The following is a 23,432-nucleotide window of genomic DNA, read 5'->3' as shown; positions in this document are numbered from 1 at the left end:
TATTTCAATTTACTATGATCTTTTATGTGAAGCTACTTTGACAATCTACATTGTAAAAGCGCTATACAAATAAAGGTGAATTGATGGGTTGCAGATGGAAGGGAATCCTTCCATCGCTGTGGTGACTACAGATTAATAAAGGGACTAAGCTGAAAAGAAAATGAATGAATGAATAAATGAACATGTAAAACGGGATCATTAAAGGAACATTTAAAAAGTAACTCATGTAAACGCCTTAATCTTATTACTGTCTTAATTAGATTAAGGCAAATATTTTGATTACTGATACACATATAAACATAGTTAGTCTGTAAAATAATGACATTACCTGTTTGACAAATCTCCGGTTTTCAACATTTGGGCATTAAACTGTTTACTGATTCACTAAGTTCCGAACTCAGTCCTCCTTTTTTCACAGGAGGTTGGACCAACACCGAAAATGAGCAGTGGATACCCAATCCAAGCACTCATCGACTTACTAAAAGGGGTGCTTTATCCAGTTATCTATTCAGTGTTCAGCAAGTATGGTATTCTGTAGCAGAGAGATTCACAACCAGTCATTACGCCTCTGTCAGCCTGTTTCCTCGAGCCCTACAGACCCAGGTCCTAAATCCATGATTCTAGACCAAGGAAAGCTCACTGATGCAGAGAGGCTTCATCAGCTGAATCATGCTTATAATGTGGAAGACCTCTCACCACTGCTGTGACGCTTACTGCACCCAGCATTTCTCTTCCAATGGTGACACTTCTTGACTCCGGTTCAGCCAGCAATTAAATCCCCAGCGCCCTCTGCTGCCAGCTCTACTATAAAATCCAGAATCCTGTTGTTCTTGGAACAGTGTTCTGTGAATATTCCTCACTGCTACAAGAATTTTCAAGATATTTTCTGCCCCAAGAGAGCCACCCAGTTATCACCTCACAGGCCATGGGACTGCGTGATTGACCTGATCAAGGCTGAGCCAGAGCCCCATGGACATGTATACCCCCTCTCCATTCCTGAAAGGAAGGCCATGGATAAGTACATTAGGAAGGCATTAACTCAAGGTTACATCCATTCCTCTATGACCCCTGCTCTGTCCAGCTCCTTCTTCGTGGCCAAGAAGGATGGGGGTTAAGGCCTTGTATCAAATATCAGGTTCTAAACAACATCACCATCAAGAACTGTTACTTAATTTTCCTTGTCCCAGCTGCACTCATACATCTGCTCGGGGCTTGTATCTTCACTAAACTAGATCTCAAAAGTGCATATAACCTCATCCGAATTTGGGCTGGTGACAAGTGGAAGACAGCCTTTATACCCTGGTGGCCATTATGAATATAGGGCGATTCCAAGGCTTTATGAAAGAGGTACTTTGTGAATTCTTTTACAAGTCTGTTCTTGTGTACACTGATGACATCTTGATATATTCCAGTAATCCAGCAGAGCATAATCAGCATGTGAGAAGTCTTGTCCCATCTCTGTTAGCCGAATGTGTTTCTGAAACTCGAAAAATGTGTATTCCAGAAGGGACTCATCCACTTCCTTGAGTATGACATATTAGCAGCCGGGATCAAGATGGGCGAGGGGAAGATGGAAGCCATCTCTTCTTGGCCACAGCCTAACTCTATCAAGAAATTCTAGTGTTTTCTTGGGTTTACTTCTATTTTGAAATTCACACAGAACTATAGTAGCATCACCAGTCATCTTACCGGTCTACTCTGTGGCAAACCCAAGGTACTCGTTTGGAAAGAAGAAGCTGTGACTTCCTTCCAAACCCTCAAGAAGGCATTTATCCTGGTCCACCCCAATCCCAAACTGCCATTTTTAGTTGAGGTGGACCCAGCCACTTCTATCCCAGTGGCAGGGAGTACCATCAGTATTTACATGAAGCTCTGTGATTAATTCCACAACAAGTGAGGTGGGCATTCATATTCACGAGATTTAACTCTACCATCTCATATCTTCCTGGTCATAAGAACACTAAAGCAGATGCCCTTTCCAGGTTACATGGCCCTGAAGAAACCGTAAATGAACCCAAACCCATCATCCTACCAAGTCTGATTGTGAGTCCCATCAAGTGGGAGAGCTCCAGCTTCAGAGGATGATCTGCAAGCAATTTTGCCGGGCTGTCCTGCTGGTAGTCAGTTCATCCCTTTATCATAACATCTGTCCCTTACTGACTCTGCACACTTCTCTTTGGGCACTGGCCAGGAATGGCCCAAGACGTGAGATGGTTCATACAGGGGTGCAAGGAATGTGCTAACTTAAAGACTCCCCAAAACGTACCAAAAGGAAAGAGTCTAATAGTGGAATGTATGACTAATATGCCTGCTTCTGAAGATAATACCTGTGTTCTACTCAAGATTGATAGATTTACAATGTTTTGAAATTGATTCCCTTGCCTGGGTTACCAACAGCCGTGGTGACCATAGAGATTGTTTAATCATGTGTATTATAACGTTAGACTTCCTGAAGATATCGGTTCAGATTGTGGTCCCCCCTTCATTTCCAGAGTCTGGAAAGCCTTCTTCAGACTCCTCTGGTTACCATCCTCAAACAAACGGACAGACTAACCTTAAGATCCAGAAGACGATTCATACGAACCTTCTACTATGGTCACCAGAATTCTTGGTGCCAGTTTGTAAGCTGGGACACATATTCTTAAAACTCTCTACACCAACCTGTCACTGGATTCACGTGCTTTCCACGCATACTCTGTTTCCAGCCTTCCCTGTTTCTATTGTCAGGGGATTCATCCAACATTTCAGCTGTGGAATACTGGTTTCAAGCAGGCGAGATGGTCTGGGACTCAGCTCATCACCATCTCCAACTTTGAGATCAGCCAGAGGGTCTGGGTGTCCACAAAGGATATGCGTCTTCAACAGCCCTGCAGGAAGAGGAGTCCCTGTTTCGTTGATCCCTTCCCCATCATTGAGAGGGTCAACCAAGTTACAAATAGGCTGTACCTCCCACCAGAATACAAAAAACTAATGTCACAGCCAGGCCAGGTTCTCCCCACTCAGTCACATTATTATCTACCCCGTTCTCCATCACCGCAATCAGCAATTCCCTCCTGTCATCTGAATTCTAATCTCCAAGCACACCTGCACATCATACCCGCTAATCACTTCCACCCATAAATACCTGCATGCTCTCTCACTCAGCGTCCAGCCTCATTGCATTGAGGAGGACGTAACAGTCAGTATATTCCATTTTTTTCAGAGTTTTACTTACCTTGTCTGCCCCTTGTATACCCATAGTATCTTTGTCTCTTTCTAGTGAGTATCCTTCCTGGTTGTGAGTCTCCCAACTCTGTTTGTTTTCATCTTCAGTCACCAGTTCACGCCATCATGGCTCCACTGCTCAGATTCTGCAAGATAAAGACAACCTGCTTGACGTATCTCCTGTTTACATAATTTATCTAAACTGATCTCAGTCCTTCTTTTGTGACAATTGTTATATCCATCCATCAATAATCTAAACCTATTATACTCTTAGCATATCATCTTTGAGCTCACACATACTGCGAGCAATTTAATATCTAAATAATTTATGGTACAAGTATTTTTTGGATTATGTGGTAAATGACAGTACGCCAAGGAGGCCTTCACAAAAATTGGAAGAACATATATGCTTAACAACATAATACAATCTACGTGAAAGTTTTGTTTTGTTTAGATTAAGTCATACTTCTGATGTGATGATACTTCTGACATGATGATAGTAATTTATTTCAGTAATTCTATTTAAAAAGTGAAACATAAATATATTGTAAAGCTTCATTACACACATACTGAAATATTTAAAGGCTTTATTTATTTTTAACTTTGATGATTACGGCTTACGACTAATGAAAATTCCAAATCTCAGAAAACATTCTGAGAACATTCAAGAATTGTATTAAATGAATAAACACTAAAAAATAACTAACACCAAACGGAAAGCAAAACTTAACATAAACTCTTCACTTGGTTTTCTTTCGTCTCCAACTCGTTTTTCCTATTTTTCAGTTTCCAGAGCTCCTTCATGAGATTTGAGAATGGTGTGGTTCACGTGATACTAGGTTAACACTCATAGCAGCCTATTGCACTCTCTCAGCCTCACAACACTCTTAGCACAATAAAAAAGAAAGTATTTGACAAAGTCAGAGGCACCTTATCTGGATTAAGGACATGAGGACTAATGATGTTGCTCATTGAGCCAAAGACCTTAAATATATATATATATATATATATATATATATATATATATATATATATATATATATATATATATATATATATATATATATGTGTGTGTGTGTCAACCTGCTTGATGTAGATATATATATATATATATATATATATATATATATATATATATATATATATATATATATATATATATTGCACAGAGAAGGTAAAAAACATAAAAACACAACAGAAAACAACACAGTATCAGCATTTTACATTTTTTAAAGCCTAAATTCAAACTAGAACTATCAAACATTACATACCCACAAATTAATTTTTTTATTAAATTATTAACCAGCTATTAAGAGAGGGAGAAGTAGGACACTTCCAATGAAGCAAAATGCATCTTCTCACAACCAATAAAGCAATTGCAAAAACACTGGATTGTTTTTTTAAAGAGAAGAAAAGGTAACATAAATTTGGCTTTAACACACCAAAGATTGCAATCAAAGGACACAGAGGGAGAAAAATATCTAAAGCTGCTGAAATAGAATTTAAAAAGAATCCTAATATGATATAAGTGCACTACAACTAAAGAATGGGTCAACATGATTGGCTGGAGAAAAGGAGCATTTAATCTGTAGTCATTTGTTTCTGCAAACAATGGCTGTCTCATTTCCAAGAATGAAGAGAACAGACTTGCGTTCTTGTGAAGACCGGTCTTGCCAGGTAACCTCAGAAGAACGATCTTAGGAGACTCTGAGAAATGAGATCCTGTGTTCTTCCTGATGGTCACATGACCGTCATGCATCTTTAACTAAAGATTACATTACAGCATTCATACAATGATTTGTTTTTTCTGCTTTTAAAAATATATACTATGCATAAAGAGTTTACAAATATACGTTACACAAAATTGGAGATAGGCCCATAGCCAACACTGGTAATGAGTTATGTGCGTACTCAACCCATGGGAGGAGCTGACACCAGGAGGAGGGATTCTGGGAAACCAGACATCACAATTATGTTTGAGATCTTAGTTGGCTCTGTTTAGATCTGTTTGCTCATTATTCTGTTGAAGAAATCCAGAAGAAAGACTAACAGTGGCCCCTAATAAACAGCAGAACTCTCTCGAAAATTTAGAGACAATCTGAGGCCCATTGTCAGAAACCACATCCATTGGGAAGCCATAAATATGAAAGATGTGATTAATGACAGCAACCACTGTCTCTCTGTCTGAGGGTAATTTGGGCAGAGGGATAAAATGAGTAGCCTCGGACTGAATCTGCTCTGGCACAAACAACCGACTTGGTTGTATCCCGGTGGAAGCATTACCCCTTCTAAGGCTGTGCGAACCTTCGACTCTTTCTCCCATGATACGGCAGAAATACAAATGTTCTGCGGAACAATGGGCTCACGAGATAATATACGCTTATGGTTGGTCCGAATGATAAAAGGAATTCCTGAACATTCTAACCAGTGACATCGCTCTTCCAAAGAGAGTTTGACAGCCAGTAATTCCCTATTACAACATCGTACTTACATTCAGCGGCATATAAACGGTAAAAGAAAAATGTGCGGGGATGCATTTTGCTATCCAAGGAAGAATGCTGAATCAGGATGCACCTGTGATGCATCAACCTCCACCACAAACTGCCTGAGAGGGATCAGGGGTTACAAGAATTGTGGCTGAAACAAAGCAACCCTTCAGTTTCGTGAACGCAGTTTGAGTTGAGTTAGACCACCTGAACAGCGTTTAGGAGGAGGTTAAGGCAGTCAGAGGCTTGGCAGGCTGGCTGAAGTTGCGAATAAAATGACAGTAAAAATTGTCGATGCCCAGAAACCTCTGCAGGGCCTTGCAGGAGTCTGGAGTTGGCCTATTCACCACAGCCTGAATCTTCTCTGGATTCATGGGTATCCCCTCAACCAACACAATGTGCCCTAAGAAAGGAACAGACTTTGCATCAAAAATGCATTTCTCCACCTTGACATAAAGTCTCTAACAGTCTCTGAAGCACTTGCCTGATGTGTTGAACATGTTCCTGGAGAGAACGGGGAAATATTAGTATGTCATTTAAGTAGACATAAATAACCTGATCTATCATATCTCTTAAAGGTGCAGTAGGTGATCTGCCAAAATGCTAACCGCTTAGTATATTACCTTTGGATGGCGGGGAGGGACTGTGATTCAAAGCCACAACCCCTGATACCGCGAGCGTGCGGACCGCGTCACAACAGCAGACAGACAACCCACTAGTTCATGTCATTCGCCAGTTAGTTGGTGCCAGCGCTGTGCAGGAATTACATGTATTACTTTGCCACACTTGCATGCTATTTCAGAGCGAATATTCAGAGTAACGTTAGCTGTAAACAGTATAGGAAGGCTGTTATTGTTCAAAAATGACCCAATGTGAATATAAAAGCAGCTTCAGCTCAATAAAGCAGGTTAGGCAGAATAGCACTATTTACTGGTGTTTTGTTGTTAAACTAAATATAAATCTACATTATAGATGCTGTCAAAGAAACTTATGAAACTGAAAAAAATCACATCAATCTTTCACTGGGAGATTTCAGCAGCTGAACAACACGTCTGTGCATATAAGTCATTCATAACAGAACACAATCTAACATAAGCTTAGCCTGACTAAAATAGTTTTAAAACAGAACATTACCTGTCTAACAGTAATACTTCAGCCATGGTCTTGTCCTTTCTCCAGCGTGCTAAAGTAACTCCAATACTGATTCAGGATTTTCAAAAGTTTCAATGCAGCATTTGATTTCTCCCGGTCCGTCTCATGACCGCACGGCCGCTTTAAGGGCGAATTATACCCACGCCTGGCTTTACAGTAATCGGCCCGAGCTCGGCAGTCCTTCGGCGCCTCCGGCTCCGACTCGGCATCTGCGAGCGGCGCATGCGTTTGTGATGCAGACGGGCACGCGCTAATGGCGGATCTGCGTGAACAGATGCGCAGAAGTCGGAATCTACATTTGTTGACAGACAGTCTGACCTGCCTATAGGAATTAAGAGAGATGACGGTCCGACTCTATTTAATTGGATGAACTTTTTTTGTTTTATGCTTTACCCTGAATATAAAAATACACTAAACACATTTAAATCATTTACTGTAATCATTACTATTGGACTGTAAAGAGACTTTCAACCAGCACAACAAAAAATGTTTCTGAAGACAATCACCAACTGCATCTTTAACACATCATAGACGAGCACCTGGAAGACTGCCAGGGTGTTGAAAAGTGTTAACGAAAGAGAGCAATATTCAAAATGTCCCCTGGGGGTATTAAAAGTAGTCTTCCATTCATCACTCTCTCCTATTCAAACCAAATGGTAAACAATTAGGAGATCTAATTTTGTAAAAAGGACACCCCCTGAGGACTTCCGGGTAGCCTTGTCGCTGAGATGCACGTGTAGCCGAGAGCTCCGTCTCAGGTCTTTTTTTCTGCTTTTATCAGAACAATTTAACTGCATAACTCAGATAATAATGACATCTGAGAGTAGGAAGGCAAGTGCGAGCACGCAAATGAATATGAAATCCTACGCTACCAGAGTAAAAAACAGCCAAACTTCAGCCAAAGATCCACCTGAAGACCAAATGGACGCAGCTGTGCTAATGGCGCTAAAACAGCAGGAGACATCGATGCGTAAAATGATGAAACAAGTGGTAAAGGAAACTGTGCAAGAAGTTCTATCAGGTGAATTTAAGCAAATGAAAGAGATGCTCGAGACGTCTATTGTGGCTGTCGAGCAACTTACAAAGGACGTGAAAGTTCAAGCCGAAGTTTCTGACTTTCTAATAAAGCAACAAACCGCCACAGAGACGTCGCTCCGTGCGGTAAAGAAGAAACTGACCGATCATGGTGGGGAAATGAAGCAACTACGAGAACGAATAATAAGCAAGGAGGACAGAGCGAGACGTATTAACATACGCCTAGTAAATCTACCAGAAGGTGCAGAAAGATCTGACCCAATTGGGTTTCTTCAAGAAAATCTCAACAGATGGTTTCCTGCACTTGCAGGTCGAAAAATCGAAATTCAGAGGGCGCATCGGATTTATGCATCTCGTGCTAACATCAGCGGGCGTCCGCGAACATAAATCTTCTGCTTACTGAGATACAAAGACCGAGTGAAAATTCTTCGAGAAGCCAGGGCTCTTAAAACTCCACCAACTCATGCCAAATCGAATTTGTACTTCTTCGCGGATTACAGTCCCGAGACAACTTCTCGACGTAAGGCTTTTGGCGCGATCAAGAAGCAACTTCACGCAAAAGGCTACTACCCCTTCTTGGTTTATCCTGCCATCTTAAAGGTGAAAGGCGATGGCGGTGAGATTCTGGAGTTTCACTCACCTTCGGACGCCGAAATCTTTCTCGCTGGTAAGCAGAGTGCTCGGGGGGATAACCGGAATCGCGGCGGCTGCTTTGACGCGCTTGCTGATATGGAGGGTGACCACACTGATACACTGTAAAATTTTTGCCAAAAAATCTGATGCAAAGAAATTTTTTTCTTCTTTTTTATTATTATAAGCAGTCATATATTATTTAAGGTCTTGGGACGGTGTGAGTCTTGGGACTATGTGTGAGTTTAGTTTACCTAAAGACAGAGATAAGCAAGTTATGCCTCCTCAGTTGTTAACAATTAACAACATCCCCGGTTGGGGGTTAATCCGTTCGTCAGAGTCATTTTTCTTTTATTCTTTGAATTTTAAAGTGTCAATTTGGTCCTACCATGTACAACGTTTTATTAACGTGCAAATGTATTCTTTTATTTCCTCATTACAAAACCGATAGAATGTTGCAGGACTTAGTGCTGATGTCGTGGAATGTCCGAGGCCTGAACTCGAAAGTAAAGTGGGCGAAATGTTTACACTACCTTAAGCAGAACAAGGTAACTGTAGCACTGATACAAGAAACCCATCTAAGACAGAAAGATGTTCATCTCTTTCAAAATAGGTACTATAGATCTGTGGCCCAATCCTCTGCAAAAAATTAAACAAAAGGAGTGCTAATTTTATTTAGTAGAAAATTTAGAGTTCATATTGAAGATATTGGATCTGATAATACAGGTCGAATGGCTTATGTATATGTAGTTATTAATAATAATAAGTTTTGTATAACTTGTATTTATGCTCCAAATGACCATAATCCTAATTTTTTATCAATTTTGACAAAAACAATTCTAGATTTTAAAGATTATCATCTAATCATTGGAGGAGATTTTAATTAAGTATGTAATCCATCGCTTGACAAGTCTTCAAGTTCGGCAGTGAATGTTGCACACCAACCTAGTGAATTAAATACATTCATAAAAGAACTTAATGTAATTGATGCTTGGCGTTTAAGGAATATAACAAGTAAAGATTATACATTCTATTCTTCATGCCATAAAACATATTCCCGAATTGATTATATTTTTGTTTCGCCCAATATTAATAGTAATATCGTGTCCACTCAGATCCTACCTATTCTCATATCTGACCACGCTGCAGTATTGTACACATTTCTTATAGGTGACAAAGTGAATCATAAGAGTAGACGCTGGAGATTTAATAACTCCCTTTTAAAAAAATCAAGAGTATTTGTCACAGCTCAACTCTAATCTTCTTGCCTTCCTTCTTGATAATAAGGACTCTGCTTCCAATCCACAAACCTTATGGGAAGTAACTAAACGCTTTTTGCGTGGCAATGCTATTTACCTTTTCAAAACATCTCCATTTATCTAAGAACAGAGTTATATCTAATTTACAAACACAGATCTCTCTAATAGAAAATCAACAAAAATCCATATTTTGTTTATCTAGAGAAAAAATCTAGCAGCGCTTAAAAAAAGATTATAATTCTGCTACGCAACATGTTGCAGAATTCATGATACATAAAACTAGAGTCAATTATTATTATTATAATGAGAGGCCAAGCAGACTTCTGGCACTAAAAATGAAGGAAGCGGAGTCTTACTCACTTATTAGCAGCATTCAAACATCTCAAGGGCTGATTACACACAACCAGCAAGAAATAAATGATACATTCAGAGAATTTTATTCTACATTATACACTTCAGAGGTAGACCCAAATGATGGTAGAATGTCTGATTTCCTAAAAAATCTAAGCCTTCCCTCTTTATCTCAGGAAGAAGCTGGAGCTCTAGGTGCCCCATCACACTGGAGGAACTGACTAAAGCTTTAAAATCCATGAAACTGGGCAAGTCCCCTGGTTTAGATGGACTCCCCCCTGAACTTTTTCAGGAGATATGGGATCAGGTTGGGCCATTAATCTTATCTTCAATAAATTATGCCATTGAACAGGGAAAGATTCATAGAGATCAAAATACTTCATTAATTACTTTACTTCTTAAAAAAGACAAGCCCCCACTCTGCCCTAAAAGCTATAGACCTATATCTCTGATATCCTCAGAATTAAAACTTTTTGCAAAAGTACTTGTAAATCGAATTGAACCATTGATTGGAAAATTGACTAATGTAGACCAGACAGGTTTTATAAAAAGTAGACAGGCCTCTGACAATGTCAGACGTCTTTTTTATGTTCTCTCTAACTTTGAGACATCTAATATCCCAGCAGCACTTTTCAGCTTAGACACTGAAAAAGCTTTTGATAGGCTTGAATGGAGTTACTTATGGATGGTCCTTAAAGTATTTGGGTTTGACTCTAATTTAATTCAGATGATAAAAACTTTATATAGCTGCCCTCAGACAGTGGTCCAAACAGGGCAAATGATCTCTAACTCTTTTCTAATCAACAGAGGATCTCGACAGGGCTGCCCTCTATCTTATTTGCTCTTTCTCTGGAACCTTTAGCACAGGCTATAAGGCAAGATCCCATGATTGTTCCAATAAGAATCAAAGACACAAGTCATAAAATTTCTCTTTATGCTGACGATATAATCCTATATTTTACTGACATTCCGCCCACTCCACAGCACAGAAACTGCCCTGATTAAAATCACCAATGACCTTCTCATGGCAGCTGATTCTGGACTAATGTCTATTCTCATTCTCCTAGACCTCGATTAGATTACTGCAACTCTCTTCTCTTTGGTCTCACTCATAAATCTCTCCGTAAGCTTCAGTTGGTCCAGAACTCAGCTGCCCGTATCATCACCACCTGTCCTGTAGCAGCTTCATTGGTTACCTGTTCATTTTTGGATTGACTTTAAAATCTTAATGTTAACATTCAAAGCCATCCACAATCTAGCCCCTCCATATTTATCTGCCCTCATCCACATTTCTGTTCCTTCTCGCACCCTGCGATCTTCTTCCTCCCTCCACATGTCTGTTCCCTCTTCTCGCCTTTTAACAATGGGCAACAGAGCATTCAGCCGCTCTGCTCCGCGACTTTGTAACTCATTACCACCTGCCATCAGAAACATTGACTCCCTTACATTGTTCAAATCAAAACTCAAAACCCACTATTTTAAGATGGCTTTTATTACTTAATTTTATTTGCACTATTGCTGTGTATATTTTATTATTTCTCTTGTTGTTTTTTATTCTTGTTGATTGTACGATGTCCTTGAGTTGCTAGAAAGGCGCCTTTAAATAAAATGTATTATTATTATTTATTATTATTATTACTAATTCAGTCTCCCAGATTCTGAAACTTTTTTCCACATTTAGCAAGTTTTCAGGGCACAAAATAAACTGGGAGAAATCCCTATTAGTTCCAATAAATGATGCGGCAAAGAAAACCACGCTTCCTAACAACTTACCTCTTCAGTGGCATACTTTCAAATTCACCTATCTAGGTCTATGTATTCCTCCCTGTTTTTCAAATGTCAGTTCTGAGAACTATGTTGCATTAAAGAATAAAATACAATCAGATTTACAGCGTTGGTCAGCTTTGAAATTGACATTACAAGGGAGGATAGCGTTAATAAAGATGAATGTACTCGGACGGTTAAATTTCCTATTTTCCATGTTACCCTTTTCTCCCCCTAAAGATTATTTCATAGAACTTTAGAGGATAACCTCCAAATTTATTTGGAATAACAAAAAACCCCGAATTAAATTGGACACACTAAAATGCCCTAAGTCACAGGGTGGCTTATCACTGCCAGATTTTTAAGTTGTATTATTGGTCATTTCGATTAAAATCTCTGAGCACCTGGTTCAATATACAGCCCTCCCCGGCCCCTTCTTGGAAATTAATTGAAGATTCATTAGTTGCTCCTTACAGACTACAAGATTTGCTATTTTCAGGAATCAAACTTAAAAAAGCATTCAAAGATTTTGGCCCAATAATAGCTAATGCAATAGCTACATGGTGTTTGGTGGAAAAATATATCAGTTACTCATCAAAATTCTGTACACAATCTCCAATATGGAATAATTATTACTTGCTACGAGACATGAAGCCATTCTCTTACTCTCTCTGGTCAGATAAAGGCATTAATACCTTAGAGAACATTTATGATGAGAAAGGGCTAAGGACATTTCATGATTTACAGTCTTGTTTTAGCATACCAGGTTTCTCATGGTTTTTATACCTACAGCTAAGATCTTCACTCAAGGCATATGGGGTTCCGTGGGATAGACCATTATCCTCTCATCCAGTTGTCCACTGGCTTAAACCCTATAGGGGGAAACCTATTAAGGTCTCTCTTATCTATGACAATCTTATAAAAGAGAAATGTGGAAGTCTTGGTATTACCGTGATTTGGGACAGAGAACTTGGTGTGCAGAATCACAGCTTTGATTGGGATTTAATTTGGCAAAACATTTCAATTTCATCTAAAAATCCTGCCCACCAATTGATAAACTACAATGTAATTCATAGAATCTATTATACACCTCTAAAAAGTTTTAGAATGAAACTTATTTCTTCACCTGTTTGTGTTAAATGTAACACTGGGGCCATGGGTAGTTTTTTTCATGTTTTCTGGGAATGTCCCCCAATCCACAATTTTTTGGTTAACGTTTCCACCATCTTGTCACAAATTTTGGAAATAACCATTAATCCTGAACCTTGCCTTTTTCTATTGAATGATGACTCTTCAGTAACCCTGACTTTGAATCAAAAACAAACTTTTTTCTCTGGATTAACAGCTGCAAAGAAAACAATCATTAGTTCCTGGTTCCCTCCTAATCTCCTGTCAGTTCAGCAATGGTTACACTATTTTGTAGACATTGTTCGTCTAGAACAGTCCACTGCCTTAATTAACAAAGCAAAGATTTCAACAATCCTTCATTGGAACCAAATACATAACAATTTGATCGCCATTATTAAAACTTAAGTGATTTAATTCAACAACATAGGAGAAACAATTAAAATGTCTCAGGATATAGGTGACAACAAACTATCAAACTATTTTTTTCTGTTTATGTTTTACAATAATCTTAGTAGACACTTTATTCATTTATATACTTCTCTGACATTCTGTAAATATATTCATAAATATATGTTTGTTTGTGTACATATATAATTAGTAATTTTTTATTTTTGTTTCATATTGTTATCAACTATGCTATACACATTGAACCAAGTCAATGTTGAGAAATTCTTTTTATTACCATTGTTGATAACCATGTTTATTAAAAACACAATAAAGTTTAAGTCAAAAAAAAGGACACCCCCTGCAGACACTCAAAAGCTGAAGACATTAACATGAAAGGATAAATATTCTTTACCATTATGTTATTCAGCCCTCGATAGTCAATGCATGGGCAAAGAGACAAATCCTTCTTTTTCACAAAAAATAAAAAAGGCCCCTAAGTCTGACGATGGTGCTTCTCTTTGAGTGATGGACAGGACCTGCCCACCTGCATGGGTTCTGGTCTGGTAGTCTCCACCCCTGCTGAAGAAGAAGAAACCCCTAGTTCAAAAGATGGAACCCACCTAGTGTGTGTCTTTCAACAATGTAGTCTGGCATCTACCCGGATGGCCAGATCAATGAGCCTATCCAAAGTCTTGGGAAGTTCCAGGGTATATATTTTATCCTGGATATAAGCAGATAGTCAGTGTAAAAACATGTCCCACTGTGCCTCCGCATTTCAGCCACACTCTGTGGTTAACGTGCGGAATTCCAATGAGTAATCAGCATGGCTCTGTGTCCATTGATGGAGCTCCGCAAGGACCTGCGCTGCCTCCCTTCCAGAGGCTGCACAATCAAACACAAGTGTCTCTGCTCTCACACAGTGGTTCCCCACAGAGCCGCCTTACCAAAAAGTAGCGTGATGACAAAGGCCACTTTAGTTTTCTTTGTGGGAAATTATGATAGTTGTAGCGAGAAGTACAGAGTACACTTAGCCAGGAAGGAGCGACATAAGTGGGGCTCCCGTAAGTAGAAACCTGGTGGTGGAGGCGGAGCTCAGATGAGTTATTCAGCGATTCAGACGCAGAAGGTGTGGCTTAAGTGAAAGTGGCTAACTGTGCAATGGCTATACCTGCAAGCTGCTGGACTTGAGTGGAGAGACCAGTTACCTGAGTGACTTTGAATGCCTTTGAATGGCGTGACTTGTGGCTTCCATTAATTCCTACTGTCGGTCTAACCGTGCAATGCTGTGAGACAAAAACTCTGTGTGATCTGTGTGACACTTGCTGTAACCATAAGTGGTCAGTTTGTTCTAAAAAAAGTCAACAAAAGAATCCGATTGCAAGTGTAGTTCAATTTAAGTAGCAATCGCAAAAGTGCCAGTCAAAAACAAAACAAACAGAGTTCAAGCGGCAACACTCGCTGCTGGAATGAGAACTAGAAAGTCTTTGTCGGAAATCACAGCACTGGAAAGTCTGACGCACAAAGCCACCAAGAGTCCTGACAGAGACAAAAGAAGTAACATGAAACAACCACAACGAACTGACAATGAGCAAGGAAAATGCTGCCCTGAAATAGGTGCAGTAATAAACAGCAGCTGGAGCTGGCTGATAACACAGCTGATCATAGTGAGGCAATAAGGAGCAAAACATGTGATCACAGCAAACACACATGGGAAAACAACCCTACGTGACAACACAACACGCTATAAGTGACAACACAGAAGGTGCGCATGAACCTCAACCATGACACAGAGTATAGAAGACGAATGGCTGAAATCAAATTATGGGGACATCATAATAAGTGGCTTTGGTTCTTGTAATTAAAAATTCTGCTTTGCGAGTTGAAAGCAACTCAAATCCAGATTTAAATTTTAAATATTTCAATTTAGGTTCAGGACCTACTAGAATATAAACTATCCATCTTTCATTTTCTCATTTTAATTAAATAGGTAGAAAAAGATTACAATAGAAGAGTAATTGGATGAAGTCACGGAAGCAGGGCCTTGTCATTAAGTGAAGCTTATTTATAAACAACTTTTGAGAGGATCACATGTTTATGATTGTTCACAGCTTTAGCTAATGACTAATTATCCTATCAGACGATCCTTAACTCACTATAAATAACGAGACTTATCTCAATGTCTTTGTCTTGAAAAAAGTTAAACCCTGCAAACCAGCAAAATATCAACACTACCTACACCATCTACAATGGAAAACAACAATAACAACAACGGCAATAATCTCAACTACAACCCAGCCAACAACTACAACCCCTCAGATGAAATCGCTCTCCCAGGATTACCAGCAGTGGCAGCTCAACAACTTACAGCTCCACATGGCCCTTAAGCCGAGCCCGCGGCTAAAACAAGAGGCCATCGCCTGACTTGCTCTTCAACCGCAAGAATATGCCTCCAAGGATCTCCAACACCATCTACCGCAAGAAACCAAAACATTTCACTCACCTCTTCATACGTCTCAGCCTCTTCCTCCGTCCGACCAGCCAAAAGAATCACCGTCACTGAACTCTGAAAGCTTTTGTCCGATCTCTGCATCCACGCTCCACACCAACTGAACAAACCGGAACTCCTCAAACTTTACTTCAATGCAACCTCGGACTCACACCACTCTTTCACTCCACCAGCAAGACAAACCACCTAGAAAACCAGCACCCATTTCACTTCGTATCCTCACCATTCTCAACCTGGAAAAAAGAAAAACAAACAGAAGCACACAGCAAGCCATACGCATCCAAGACCACACCCCCAGGACACCCAGTCACCACAAGCCACGCCACTCACTATCCATCACCAGGAAACCAGCCAGAACATTAACTTTTCCCTTCCCTTCTACCCTACTTTTTCTTGGCCTCCAGCTCCTTGTTTTAAACTCTCTGCCTAGCATTTATATCCCATCTACCTCTGTATCCCATTTTCATCCTAACATTCCTATTACTCCAGCTCCTCCCCAAACCCAATCCTTTCCCCCCTCCTCAACTCTCTGCTTCTCGCTCTATGCCTCGAAACCAACCCACCTTCATTCAAGTCCCGCCCTCCTTTTTGCCTCCGTCACTACCACCCCCCCACCCGCACACTCCAGCACTGATCCCATTCATAATTCCGCCCTTCGTTTACAAGCTTCCGCACCACGCCCCCCATTCTCTCTTTCCACAGCCATGCCCCTTCTCATGCCTTCTAACGCTCTAGTTATGGAACCTCTGCCCATCTCTACTTCAGCAAGAAACCAGATTTTCTCAGGTGCAGATATTGATCTCATCACTCTCTTTAAACCCATCGCACCCCCAGCGGCAGAACGCCAGCTCGATTGCGGCGATTTTACCTTAACATTAAAACAACCCGCCAGCATTCAATCTCGCATCATGACACTAGCAGAATTTAAAATAGCCTTTTCCTGTTTTACTGACATAACCTGTTCCGTTTTTCCCCATAGGAGTTTTTTTCCTATGGGGGAACACATTTTTACACATAACACAAGCTATTTTTTATTTGAATGCGCAATTTGGGTGACTCAATGGAATTAACAACCTTCCTGGACATTGATCTCCATAACAGAGTCTTTTTAGGCTGCCGCAATTTGTCCTGCGCTGTCTGCCGCTCTAACCTTTACTCCACTACCTCCTGTCCTTTCATCACTCCTACTATCGACAACTAACCCCTAGATCCACCAGTTACGTTCCTTGCCCGCCTAAACGTAACCTCCCTCCTCTTCTCTCTCTTGTTTACCCTCTCGTTCCTCATCCTCCAATCGCGACATCTGCCAAAATTTTAACTCAGGCAAATGCCTCAGGTATCCATGCAAATACCTACACATTTGCAATTATTGCGGTGGCTCTCACGCCAAAATTATATGCTCTATATGGAGAGCCAGCAATAAGAAGGCAAAAAAATTACCTGTCGACTCCTGTGAATGTTTCTCAACTTGGATCTGAATTATGCTGTCACCCTGATACTAACTTTTCTCATTTCAAGTCTAAACCATGGATTCCAACCAGGCATTTCAGCTCTCCCCTCATTTAATATTTTCTGTCCTAATCTTCAATCCGCAACCACCGATCAAGAGAGAGTTGATCATCTTATTAAAAAAGAGGTCGACAATAACTTTATGATCGGTCCATTCTCAACCCCGTCGTTCAGCGTCTCCCGCATCAGCCCAATAGGCATAGCCACTCGTAAATTCTCAGGCAAAAAAACGCCTTATAATCGACCTTTCTTCCCCACATAATTCTCCATTAGCCAGCGTAAATAGCACAATTCCAATCGACGAATATTCATTACATTACCATAACATAGACCAAGCGATTTCACTCATCAAAATAGCCGGCTGTAACGCTTGGCTCACAAAAATAGACATCGCATCTGCATTCAAAATTATGCCATTTCACCCCGATTATTGGCATCTTTTTGGCATCCACTGGCACTCACAATTCTATTTCGCAGTCCGACTAACATTTGGCTGCAAAAGCAGCCCCAAAATTTTCGGCATACTCTCCGAAGCCATATGCTGGATCTTATTCAATAATTACAGCATACCATTCCTCATCCATTTACTAGATGATATCCTCATAATTTTTCCTCCGTCGTACCCCCTGCAAAGCATCTAGCAACCACCCAAAAGGTTTTCACTGATCTAGGAATTCCCCTCGCAGAGGAAAAAACCTCAGGGCTCAGCACTTCTATTGAATTCCTGAATCAAGCTAGATTCCAAAAAATTTGAAGCATCCCTCCCAAAAGAAAAACTCAACAGCATCATATCTTTATGCCAAATTTTCCTAGTAAGCCAGTCACACACCAAACGCGAGCTCCTTTCTATTCTCGGACATCTCAATTTCGCTATGAGAAAAATTCCCCAAGGCCGCCCGTTTATTACTCACCTCCTCCAGTTATCCGCTTCAGCTCCCGGTTTAGAAGACACAATCCTTCTCTCTAAACCCAGCCCCGACAAAATTGGCTTATGGATATCCTTCCTTAAGCAATGAAACGGCTGTTCGTTTTTCTAAAGTGACCTGGGCATATTACCAAGGGCGCTGGTTCGCTTCACCATAGACTACCAAATACTTGAAATCCCTCAGAACAATCAATCATCCGCCCTTTTCAAATTATATCCCATCGTCGCCATGGCCTTCTTATGGGGCGACAAAGGGCTGCATCTAGCATCCTCGTACACTGCGACAATGAAGCGACTCTCCAATGCATCAATAAGGGGCGTTTGCACGCTCCGACACTCATGCCCTTATTAAGGCGCTTAATTTGGACTGCAGCCAAAAAAGCAGTTCTGTATAGTTGCTGAACATGTATCTGGTTACAAAAATCAAATTGCTGACTCTCTGTCTCGTTTCTCTTTCCAGAGGTTTTGGCGATTGGCTCCAGAGGCAGATCCCAATCCAACACCAGTCCCTCACTATTCAGAAATTATTTTGTCATAAGTCACCAACTTTATCACCTCCATGCAACCTCCATATCCTTCATTCTCCAGGCTATAGGTCCTAGAACCCTCCAGTCTTATCTTACTGCATGGAGTTTATTCAAGCACTTCCACTCCCTTTGCAATATACCATTTCCAGATTTCTCCCTCCTCTCCATCACCTCATTTATCTCCTCCTACACAAAGCAAAAAACATCCAAGCCAGCTCAATCAGAAGCTACCTCAGCGGGATTCAGTTCTTCCATAAACTGATCCACAGGTCCCCCTCAGACACTATCACTAATTCCTAAACCACCCTCCTCATTAAAGGTATCCAGAAAAATCACCCCTTCCCCCGACCCTAGACAGCCCATTACCCTCCACATACTGTCCAAATGCATACACACACTACGCAAAGGATACCTTTCCACACACACAGCCCACACCCTCGATGCCATGTTCACCCTGGCTTTTTTCAGCTTCCTAAGATGTTCTGAATTAACAATAACATCTAACTTTAACCATCCTCCATCCACCCCACTGTGTCCGATCTGACCTTGCAGAATAAAGAAACTCTTTCATTCTTTATCAAGCAAAGCAAAACAGACCAGACCCGGAGGGGGCACTACATTTACATTTTTGACATCCCCTCTCCCACTCTCCCTTTACAAAGGAAACCTTTAAATCATGCATCCGCCTCAGCCACTAACATCTCAAGAAAGCCCAGCCGATCCCTCCAGCCGACACCCAACCACGGGAGTTCAAGGGCATGAGCCATTTCCTCTTATTTTACCTCTAAGTAGCCTCTTAGATACATTTCATATTCTATTCCATCCTCTCAAACGCGAGCTATACTCCGCTTACCCCTCATCTCCTGCCCACCACTGCTCTAACTCCACTGGAGTCACTCAGAACTTCTACTCCCGCAGGGGTCCTGCCAAGCCCATCCCAGATCAACCCTTATCAGCCACACGCTAGCAAAAGCCCTGAACTATCTTCTAGCGTTGAGTTCCTTTGATACTCTCTCTTTTGTAATAGGTCATCATTCCCCAGGTCTAACTCCCGCAGGAGTGACTAAAACAAGCTTCGACTCCTGCAGGAGTCATGCCATGGCTACCTCTCACTGGAGTCATTAGCCCCCCCCCCCCCCTTTTTTTTTTTCCCAGACTCTCGCAGGAGTTTCGCCCACGCAGCTATAACTCTCACAGGATTTACCCCGAGCATCAACTTCCGCAAGAGTAAATCACTTCCCCTCCCCGGCCACTAGGAAAAAAAACCCTCCTAAGTTTACTTCTTTCTGATGTCAAGATTCTCCGTCCCTCTATCTATCTCCCTTCCAGCATTTATGCGCCCCTTCTTTTCTTACTTACAGTATTGAGCGCTTCTGCTACCCCCCCCCCAATATTTTTCTCTCGCTTCTCCCCCCTCTCCCCCTGCCATTACGGCGTCAAGTTCCTCCGCTAATTTTTTTCTTTCAGCATAAGTTTACTGCTATCTTTCTGTCTTCTAATGTTGAGTCATACACTATCCTTTCCTTCCTTCAACATAGGCCCTCACTCCCAGGGCTCGAGGATCTTATAAGTTCAGGGCTCTCTCCAGGGACAGCGCGCCAAAAAGTTTTATTTTCAATCATCAGCTGTCATCAATCATCAAGTGTGAACTCTTGAAGTGGATCAAGAGGATCACATGCTTATGATTGTTCACAGCTGTTCCAACTTTAGCTAATGACTAATTATCCTATCAGACGATCCTTAACTCACTATAAATAACTAGACTTTTCTTATCATCATTAGAGCTGTTGCCTCACTGCAAGAATGCCCCTGGTTTAATTCTTTTCCAAACAAGGCAACATTTCTGCGCGGAGTTTTGCTCATTCTCCCCATGATTGCATGGGTTTTCCCCGGGCCCTTCGGTTTCCTCCCACAGTTCAAAAACAAGCACCCTAAACAATTAATCCAAAATATTTTAGCCAAACTCTGAGGACACCTTCTCAGCATCCATATTTGACACTTAGCTACAATAAGCAGGAGGGGGAGTCTACATGAGATCAAACTCTCCTCTCGCCTTACAACGGGAGGGAGCCAAGGGCTCGAGGATCTTATAAGCTCAGGGCTCTCTCCCGAGACAGCATGCCAAAAAAGCTTTATTATCAATCATCAGCTAAGTGTGAACTCTTGAAATCATTATGTGAGTAAACATGGTGTACACTGGAAAAGAAAGAGAGTACATTGTCAGATGTATGATAGAAGCACTACAGTTCTGCACATCTATTTGACTCATCAGCCAATGCCCTGTACTTAAAAGAAGTAGAAGATGATTTAGATACAGATTTTTCAAAAGATTATTAATGATGCAATTAAAATCCCCACCAAAAATAAGAAGATTGTCAAGATTTGGGATGTTTGTAAAAAACATGGCCATAAAAAAAAGATTTTCCAAGTTGGAAGCATAGACATTTACTAAAATAACTGGTTTATGAAAAAAAAAATAACTCCAGTAACAATAACGAAGTGACCCTCAGGGTCAGAGATAACTTGTTCCACAGAAAAAATATTACTCTTTTATGTAATAAGATGGCTGTGCCTCCAGACCTAGTATTAAAGGTTCAAGACACGCTGAAATACTTTTTTTGAAATTTTAATAGATTTGTGTGTTATAAACATCATTAAGGACAATGTTACCACCGGTTAACTTTAAATGTGGGTACAAATGGATAATTTTGAGCTTTTGTCAGCTAATTTCATCTTCCATGTTAAAAATAATCTTTGGGATGGGATCAATATCGGTGATGTAGTGCGCAACTGCTAGTGACCTGTTCATTTCTTATTATTATTCATAGCAGAGTTTTCTTATCCTAGGAGAAGACTTTGCTTCTTAATTATTCATGAGAGCACGTGCTTTCCGAACGCAAGACAGACCTGCCAAGCTGTGAGGCCCAATAAATGGGTAAGGACGCGTCTGTTCACGGCATGGGTCATATGTGTTTGTTTCCATGATTCATGGGGTTTGTTGCATGTTTTTTCCTGCAATGCTGTTAGGGCCGATACAGCAAAGCTGTTGGTTTGCAGCAAGCATTTTTGGCAGGAGAGCTTTACAAGAATTGAAGAATGGCAGACTTTATCTTTTATCAGTTGAGTTTGTTACCATTCAGACACATAGCCTATCGGTGCTGCTTGAGTTCACAAAATTAATTTTTATATATCCACTGATCGCCGGACTAACCTGAACACTTTTAATTTAGACTAATTTCACTCAAAATCACTCAAATACCAACAAGAGACAAAATAAGGACCCCAAAAAACACAATGAGTAAATATAAAAGTGTATTCAAGTTATTTTAAACAGAACAACTTCAATCAATAAAGTATAAAAATAAAATAAAAGTGTATTATTCACATCCAATATGTTTATATTCTATGCTCAGATGCAGCACAGAAAGACAAAAATCAATTAAGGAATACAAAAATACTCAAAATAAACCAATGCGTTTCTCCTATTGTTAAACCAAACACAGTAATTCGTATCTGCTTGTTCCCTTATGCTATTATAAGTCAAAATCTCTTCCCAAAGCTATTTCTCTATGTAATAAATAGTAAATATGCTGTGTAAATATGCTGATTATAACACTCCCATGAACTTGACCTTAACAATACAAATGAAATACTGTTATAACAGAGAATATGAAAGAAAAACATTTTGACTAGTCACTCTAGGGCTATGTGGATTCACACACACACTCTCATACACACACACACACACACACACACAAACACACACACACATAAATCCCACCCCGTTGCAGGCCTGATGTGCAGCTTGAGTTCGTTGTGGCCCAAAAACAAACAAATGGCCCTTTCGCTCAGCCGAGCAAACAAAATGAAGGTACCTTAATTATCTGATGAGTGAACGAGGCTCACGCAGGTGTAATCTGATACCATCCAACGCCAAACTCGCTGTCCAAGATGCTCGCAGACTGGTTGAGCCCATGACACTTACAGCTGTTTGGTGTGCTTCGTCTCACCGTGATGCTTCCCGCAAGTTCGTTATCCAGTTCACTGTTTTCAGTTTGTAAGGGTTTCGAACCAAACTTTAGTGAGTAAAGTCCTGTGAAGAACTTTCCTTATGCAAAGACAACTCAAACTGTTTCTCACTCACTCCCCGAGTCAGATCTTCTTTCAGTTTCTTTATAGTAACGTGTGTGCTCTGCTAAACACACTGAAATTTAAACTTAACAGAGAATATGACAGACTTTATGGTCTAAAATCTACGAACTTCCCGGTCTCTCTCACACACTGCTCCTGCCTTTATTTCCTCTCTCTCCTGGTTCTTCTTTTTCTCTCCCGCCCCTCTTCACTTCCGATTAAAGGAGCAAAAACACACTCTCTAATTCAACCAATAACATAACAGCATCTCCCCACGTAACATTTGTTATTGACCTTATTCTAAAATGCGGAAGTGCGCCTGTTTTCACGATTGTCTTAGAACTTCCGATTTAGTCGCCTATGGGAGAAATGACTAGGAATAATAAACGGAAGAAAACGGTCAAACTACTTGCTCTACAAACAAATGTTTGCTTGACT

The 23,432-nt window shown here is 40.6% G+C and overlaps 1 long non-coding RNA gene across 1 annotated transcript in view; it reads right to left on the bottom strand.

Moving 5' to 3' along the window:
• Positions 1-23,201, bottom strand: part of LOC141375519 (uncharacterized) — a 71,161-nt gene extending 47,960 nt beyond the window's left edge. The window contains exons 1-2 of the long non-coding RNA XR_012383650.1: positions 22,739-23,201; positions 3,215-3,350 (exon numbers count right to left, since the gene is read on the bottom strand). This is a non-coding gene — a long non-coding RNA (uncharacterized lncRNA). The remainder of the gene's footprint in view (positions 1-3,214; positions 3,351-22,738) is intronic.
• Positions 23,202-23,432: the final 231 nt, after the last annotated feature.

Source organism: Danio rerio, chromosome 1 (genome assembly GCF_049306965.1).
Source record: "Danio rerio strain Tuebingen ecotype United States chromosome 1, GRCz12tu, whole genome shotgun sequence".
Classification (NCBI taxonomy): Eukaryota; Metazoa; Chordata; class Actinopteri; order Cypriniformes; family Danionidae; genus Danio; species Danio rerio.
The sequence above is the reverse complement of the archived record's forward strand: the minus strand, read 5'-3'. Positions and strand labels throughout refer to the sequence as shown.